Consider the following 7,721-nt stretch of genomic DNA (forward strand, 5'->3'; position numbering starts at 1 on the left):
GCCATGTGTGTGCAAGCCTGTGCACACGTGCTTGCATGTGCTTGCATGACTTAAAGCCACCCCAACACCTGCAGGATCTGCCCCGAAGCGTGGCCTGGCCATCCCGGCTGTAAGGCAGCCCAGAGCTGCTCCCTCCCCACCTTCTGTGGTCCTGCTTGGTGGTGGTGCCTGCTGATCTCTGAAGTTTAATTAACCCAGTCTCCCTCCTGCACAGCCTTCCCTTCCTCTGCTCAAATGCCACAAATGATCCTATGCAGATGCTAATCTGCAGAAGGAAAAAAAATATTCCACATTTAATTGCAGAACATAAAGATATTACAGGGTCATTAAAACACCATGAATATGGAAATGAAATCCACAGGCATCCATGCAGATAATGGCAGGGAAAAGGCAGCCGCAGGTGAAGCTGAAAGGTGGAAAGGTGGAAAGGTCGGCTCTGTCTGGATGCATCATTAAACCCCTGCTCCAGGCAATCTCCAGGGGCTGGGGCATGGGGGGTTCTCAGGTATCCTGGCCTCGCGCTGGGGGACCTGCAGCGGCTGGAGGATGGTGCTGCCCAGGCAGGAGCCCAGCGGCGAGGGCTGGCCCTTGCTGCAGGCTCTGGGGACCAGCCTCTGCCTGAGGCTGCAGGAGCCCCTGAAAGTGGCTCGAGTCCCCACTGATTCCGGCCTCAGGGCTGTGCTGGCGGCAGGGGCTTGCCGGGCTCACATCGCACCTGCACCAGCCTGGCATTCCCACTCTGCCCATGCCCTGGCACCGCTGCGCACACCAGGGTCCAGCCTGGGCACGGGGGCTGAAGACAGGCTCCCAAATCCGCTCCAAATGCCTGGGAGCAAATACTGTGGGAGAGCAAAGGAGAGAGCTGGGACCTGCCTGCAACTCGGAGCCGTGGGACCTGACAGCAAAGGGAGGGATCGCCAGGACAGTGGAGCCAGATGGGAGCTTTTGCTCCGCGGTGGCTCATTCCCACCCTAGGGCAGCTGTGGGCAGCTGCGGGGCCAAGGCTTGGCCTGTGTGCACCTGCGGCTCATTAGCGGGCTGATCCCAGCACCATCTCCCCTCTGCTGCTCCCGGCAGCTCAGGCTCCCTCCTGCACCACATGCTGCCAGTTTGACACTGACGTGAGCTGCTGAGTGGAAAAAATTAATAGGGGCCTCGCTAATTGGAGCTGAGCCACCGGGAAAGGGAGATGGAGCTGCACGGGGCATCCTCATCCGGAGGGCAGGGTGGTTCCGACACCTTGTGGCTACAGCCGGGAAAGAGGGCGGGTGGTGGGGCCGGTGAGCAGGGTGGCAGGCAGCCACAGCCATCTGGGTTTGGGGGCTGTTGGCTGTGCCTGGGGCACTGCCGTGCCTCTGTCCTTGCAGCCCCTTCAGGACGTCCTTGAGGAACTGCAGTCCCCTTGGGCAGCACGGGGGCCCCGATGCCCCCCCAGTGCCTGCACTGTCAGTGGCACGGCAGAGGTGTCCCAGCCCCTTTGCTGGGGAGCTGCTGCCTTCACTGCCACCAGCCCACGCATCCTGTGCACAGCCAGAGCTGGGAGAGCAGAGGGAGGAGGAGGAAGGGAGAGCCCTGGGTGCTCTGAAACCACCCTGAATTTCTGCCACGGCTGGCATCCAGGCCCTGCCAGCCAGCTGCTGCCTGATGGGAGGGCACGGTGAGGAGGGCACAGTGCTGCTGGGACACCTGGAGACCATCAGGACCCTCCAGACCCCCAGCACAGTGCTGCCAGTGCTCTCCTCGCCAAGCTGCCAGAGCCCCCCTGCTCTCCCAGCAGCAGCTTTTGCCTCGGGAGAACGCAAGGAGGAGAAAAGCAGATTAGAGGTATCACTGCATCTCCATGCGCTGAGCTGCAGAGCTAAATGTCAGATTACATCTGACATGGCACCAGAGAGGAAGACGAGGAGCCCTGGTGCACCCCTTGCCAGGGTGTGCTCCCCTTGGGGTGCAGGCAGCTGGGCTGGCGGGCATCAGCCTTCCCCTGGGAGCGGAGAGGAGAGATGGCTGGCTCTGGGCTCCCGCTGCCTCGCCTGGCTGGCACAATCCCCGCTGCAGCCCCAGAAACTTTCCTCCTCCAGTTCCCATGGAAACGAGGAATTTTCTTCTCCCCAAAGTTGAGCAGGCTGCAGGGCTGCAGGGTGGGCAGCGGGCAAGGACAGGCAACAGGCAATGCCTGCACTCGCCTGCCTAAGTTGAGCCCCTGATGCTGGAGCCCCGGAGCCCCACGATGGTGGGAGCTGCTGGTTCAGCTGGCGCGGCGCATTTCTGCACCCGGTGCTGCCAGCGCAGGGGGAGCATGTCTGCGAGCGAGAGCCCAGCTGCAGAGCTGGGGGTCTGCGCAGACCCCCTTGCACTGCAGAAGCACTGCACGTTGCAGTGGCTTTCTCCCCTCGGCAGATCAGGATGGCCTGATGGGTGGAGAGGGGCTGAGGAGGAGGAGGAACGTCGCCTGCTGAGCGTACCCTGTCGTCCTCCACAGCCCAGCCAGAGAAAACGAGCAGCCTGCTGGGAAAATTACCCGGCAGAGCGACCAGAGAGCCCTCGCTCCTGCCCCAGCCGTCCCAGTCGCGTGAGCCCCTGCGGGTGATAGCCATGCAGGGGAAGCCAGCTCCGCTTTTGGCTCAGGCTGGGAAGGACACTTGGGGAGCGATTTGAGACCCGTCCATCAGCAATCAGAAGGTTTCGGCACTCTACTCGCCTCCCACAGGAAGATGAAAGCCTGGTGCCTGCTCTGATGAGAGGAAAAGCTTTTGGTGTCCAGCAGCCCCAGGAAGCGCAGCAGCAGCGGCCATCAGGGCTGTGTCCCCTGCACAGGCGTGGGGCCACTCTCCCCGCAGCCGTGGGTCTCTGCCAGTGGAAGCCAGGGGCTGCCCCAACCTTCCCGCAGGCTGGAGGGAGTGGGCACCAGGCACCAGCCCTGGGGCCACTGAAATCCTGGAGCTGAGCTCCAGGAGCTTTTACATGGGATAAATGTGGGGGAGACAGGTTTAGACAGCAATGACTAAAACTAAGCTTCAGCAAAAATTAACTCCAAGCAGAAGAATGTTCCAGGTGCTGCTGTTCACTGTCGGTAAAAATAAACCTGCAGGTTAAACACAGCCTTTTCCTCCTGGATGCTCACGTGCCAGATCAGACAGCTTCCTCCTGGTGAAATGGTTAAAAACCTAAAATCAAGCACAAGCCTCAAGGTGTTTGGCACGGGACAGAAAGCAGCCCTGCTCTTGGTCATCCCACATGGCCCTGGAGCACCATCCCCACTGCACCTGCGCAGGAGCTGTGGATGGGGACGCCTGCGCCTGCCCCAGCCACCCTCCAGCCAGGGCCAGGGTGGAGTAGGGGGGATGCAGGAGCTGCCCGGCTGGTGCAGGGGTCAGCAGAGACCCGGGCAGCTGCCTGGGCTGTGCAGGCAGCGCCGCTCGCGGTGCTGGCACCCGTGCCGGTGGAGGGAGGCAGCTGACAGCGCAGGCTGGCAGCCTCCCCGCAGCCTTCGCCCTCCCCGTGGGAGGTGCAAGATCTCGCACCTCACTTTGCCCCTGCACCGCCGTCCGCTGCCCTCTCGCTCCTGGCTGCGGGGGGAACAGGCATGAAAGCATCTGGTGCTGCCACTGGGGAGGGGTGATGTGGCTCCCGGTGCCTGCCCGGGGCTGTCCCGTGGGACGGGGATGGGAGCAGGCACCACTGGAGATGCTCCCCCTTCTCCCTCCTGCTCCCGCACCCCGGCAGGATCCAGCACAGCAGTGCAGGAGCGTGACTCCTCCTGGCACGGGACAAAGACCCCTCTGCCCTGCTCCGTTGGGCATCGTCCCCGGGACTGGGACAGGGTCCCCAGGGCCCCTCGGTGCTGAGGGCTGCAGCAGGGCTGGGGCTGCCTTGTTAGTGCTGCAGCTGGTGGCCAACAAGTGCCCGCTCGTCATCCAGGAGCTGGAGGGAGCTGGAAGCATTGGATGGCATTTGAGGCTCGCTGGAGAGGCCTGTCCCTGTGCCTGCTGCTACTGGCGTGCCTCTAAGCCATGCACCCCTTCTCCCAGGGCCAGCTCCTTCCCTCCGCCTGCCACTCGCGCTGGGTTTTTAATTAGCGCTCCTCTGTATATTCAGATAGCAGGATCCCAGAATGGAAATGTACAGGTGTCGTCTTGATCCAGTTTCCATGGTTGCCGCATCGAGGTGGGGGCTACAGCTTTTTTTTTATTTAATAATTTTATTTCAGTGGCTTCAGTCCATTGGCAAAGCAGGGAAGGGGGAGAACGTGGGGGAATAAAAAATGCTGGATGAGAAGGCCACGCTCCCACGGCTGGGCTTATTTGCTGTCATTCTTTTTGTCTTATTAGCAAGCACCAGTTTCCAAGATGCTCAAAGTCAAAGAGCTCAGTAACAAGATCCCAGCCCTCACTGGCGTGGGGAGAAGAGCCCGGGCAGCCATGCCGGAGCTGCACAAATGCCCACAGAGCCACCCTGTCAGCAGAGGTGGCCCCTGCAGCAGCGGGAGAGGAGCAGGATGGCACTGAGCGGGGTGGAGGTCAGGGACAGTGCCGAGCTGTGCTGACGTGTCCCCATCCTCACTCCCCTGCCCCATCCAGCCTGCCCATGGGGTTGTCCCCGGCATCCCTTGCGGGGACAGCAGAGCTTCCCCAGCCCCAGGCTGTGAAGGGACCCCATCTGCCCCTGAGCAGAGGCTGTTGGGGACGTTGGGCTGAGTCCCCTACCGCTGGGCCCTGCGGCACAGACTGGGGCTGGAGAGCCCAGGGCATCCCGGGGGGGAGGTCCCGCAGCCTCCCCCGGGGAATCCGGTTTGTGTTCGGGGACGCCCAGTGCTGCGCTCACTCCAACCTACCCCATTCTCGCCTGGCGTGATGGCACTTGGTCAGGGTGGGAGCTGCCCCAGGGCTCTGGGTGCCAGCACCAGACACTCTCCTCCTTTCCTCTGCACCGAATTAATCTCAATTTCCTCTGCTGAGACCAGCGCGGTGTTTAAATGGGCCCGTCTGTTACCGTTAGATGATTTAGCCCCGACCCTGCCTGTGCAAGCAGGCAAAATCCACTCTGTTTATGGGAGGGGGCGGAGCACAGCTTTTGTGCAACAGGGGTTAAAAATAACGTGGAAACAGCACAGGCCCAGGAAAAATCTGCTCTCCTCACACTGCACCGCGCAGTTCAGTTTGCCAACTGCGTGGAAGAAATCCCCTCTCCTCCTCATGCTGGCAACATCCCGCGCTGTGGCAGGCAAACACACACGCGCTGAGCCACGGACCTATTAGTCACCCGTAAATGTTCTTTTCTCTCCCGATTTGTTTCCCTTAAGCTTGATGTTTTCCTCTCCTGCTGCCCCGGCCTCGTTAGGCTGCAATTAAAACCAGGAATCAAAGCCGCATGGTGCAATTAAAACTACATGCAGGATGCGGGATGCCACGGGGAAGCAGGCAGCCATTGCTCGGCTCTGCTCACGCACCCAGACGTCCTCGTCCCCCCACCTGGCCCTAGGGTGCTTCTCTGGCGTGTGGGGTGCGATGACAGTGCGAGGCGGCAGGACAGGCACAGGCTGAACCCAGCTGAGCTCCGCCATAAACATCCTTCTGTTGCTCATGGCGTCACCAGATCCAGCGCCTGGAGGATGCGCTGAGATGCATCCACTCTTGAAGCAAGATGAATTTTCCCAGCTGCGAGGATCATTAAACATATGGAGCAGCTCTGAGGGCAGGGAAGAGACCGGCTCTGCTCAGCCCCTTTACACTGAGATTAAATCTCCCTCTTGCTGGGGCACAGCAGTGACTGTCCCTGCATGGGACCCTCCAGCCCCAGGGGACAGTCCTGGGGACGCAGCTCCCACCAGCAGAACCTGGAGCTGTCACACTGGCTCGCATCCCCATCCCAGCAAAGGACTCAGGGGACAGCCCACGCCATCAGCACCCTGCTCCTGGCCAGGCGAGCGTGGCTCCAAGAGCCACATCCAGCTCTGGTGCAGGCTGACGCCAGCCGGGGCCACGGGACAAAGGCTTGGTAGCACGGCCCGGGCAGGCGCATTGTTGGTGCCCCACGAGACGCGACAGCAGGCAGTGAGCCAGACACACAGTGCCCGGGGCAGAGCACGGAGGGGTCGGATCCTGCCATGGAGGGGCTGCATCCCTGGCATGCTGAGCTCCTTTGCAGGACAGGACTAGCCAGCTCCACCAGCACCTGAGCCACGGGCACAGCGGCTGCAGCCAGCCGTGCCCCGGACAAGCGCTGGAGCCGGTGCCGTGTAGGAAGCGCTGGGGAGCGGGGTTTCCCCACAGAGCAGGGCTGACCCCGCCGAAGGGCAGAGACCCGCTGTGCCCATCTGCCACGGGGATGCTAGAAACTCCGGCGTCCCTGAGGTGCTGCACCGCAGCCCATCCCCGTGCCACCAGGGCACGGCCCGCCAGCCGCCCGGTGCAGAGGCAGCCCCGGCTTTGGAAATATATAGTAACGGGTGAGCGCAGGCAGCAGAAGTAGCAAAGCATATGGTAGGTGGTGGAGTTTATTCCTGTCGGTGAGTGTCAGCAGCGACAGACGGCTGGGGGTGGTGAAGCGAGAGATTTTGGTAGGTGCCCGTGCAACACCACCCTACGGATGCTACAGCTGCAGCGAGGGTGGGGACCCCGACGCCCCCCACTGTGTGCCATCGGGGGGGCACCCGCATGCGCAGGGACCTGTGCGTGGCGATGCTCTCCTGGCGCTGGCGAGGCACAGCTCGGGGCTGTCTGCACCACCTCCCTGCACCCCAGGGACATTTGGCATCGCTGGTGCCCAGGGCTGAGGCACCCCCAGCTGTGCAAAAACCACAAATAATTTGGCTTCTCCCCAACGAGCAGAGCCCCATGAGCCTCGTCCATCCCAGCTGAAGATCACCCACCTGATCTGGAGGGGAATCCGGGGAGGACTAACAGCTGCTCCCCGGTCCCAGTGGCCACTCTGTAGGCTTGGCCAGCCCCGGGGTTTGCCAGCACAGGCAGTGACCCCACTGCCACCAGGGACTGGCAGGGAACTGCCCGCTCAGCCCAGCCTGGCTCCGTGGTGCCCAGGGGCTTTTGGCGAATCAGCCCAGTGGCCAGACTTGCTCCCAGACGCCTCTGCCAGGAGACGCTGCGGGCAGGCGGCCAGCGGCAGTGGGAGGGGAACAGATTGTCCGCAAAAAAGCGCGTCAGTCCCCGAGCGGCAGCGCGCAGCAGAATCTCCTGCAGGTTTATACCCTCTTTGCCTGAGCCTGCTGGGAGGGTTTAGGGGACAGGGCGTCCCCTGAGCAACTCCTCTGGGGTCCGGTAACGCAGGCGCTCATGCCGGCTGGGATGCACAACGCGTCTCCCACCAGCAGGTCCCTCCTGTGCTGGCCGGACCAGGATGGGGAGCAGGAGCTGCCTCCCCCACAGCCATGTGGAGCAAAAGCTGCCAAGAGGAGGGTGATGCTTTGCTGGCAGTCAGGCTACCAGCAACTTCCCCCTGCCCCTAAAGCCTAAGTCTCCCTCTGCTCAGTGAGGGACACCCAAGTGGGGCAGGGAGAGGCAGGCTGCAGCACTGGGAGCGATGGCAAGAGGAGCCAGGAAACCCAGAATTAAGGCTGATGCTTCATCTCCAGCTCCTGCTGCTGTGACAGGCAGAGGCACAGGCAGCGCTGTTTAAGGACACTTCGTCAGCATCCTCTTGAGGTTTCTCACCTCCCCTGGCAGCACCAGGGTGATGGGGGGGGGGCTGGCAAAGGCAAGCCCCTC

The sequence above is a fragment of the Aquila chrysaetos genome, chromosome 12, assembly GCF_900496995.4.
Source record: "Aquila chrysaetos chrysaetos chromosome 12, bAquChr1.4, whole genome shotgun sequence".
NCBI lineage: Eukaryota > Metazoa > Chordata > Aves > Accipitriformes > Accipitridae > Aquila > Aquila chrysaetos.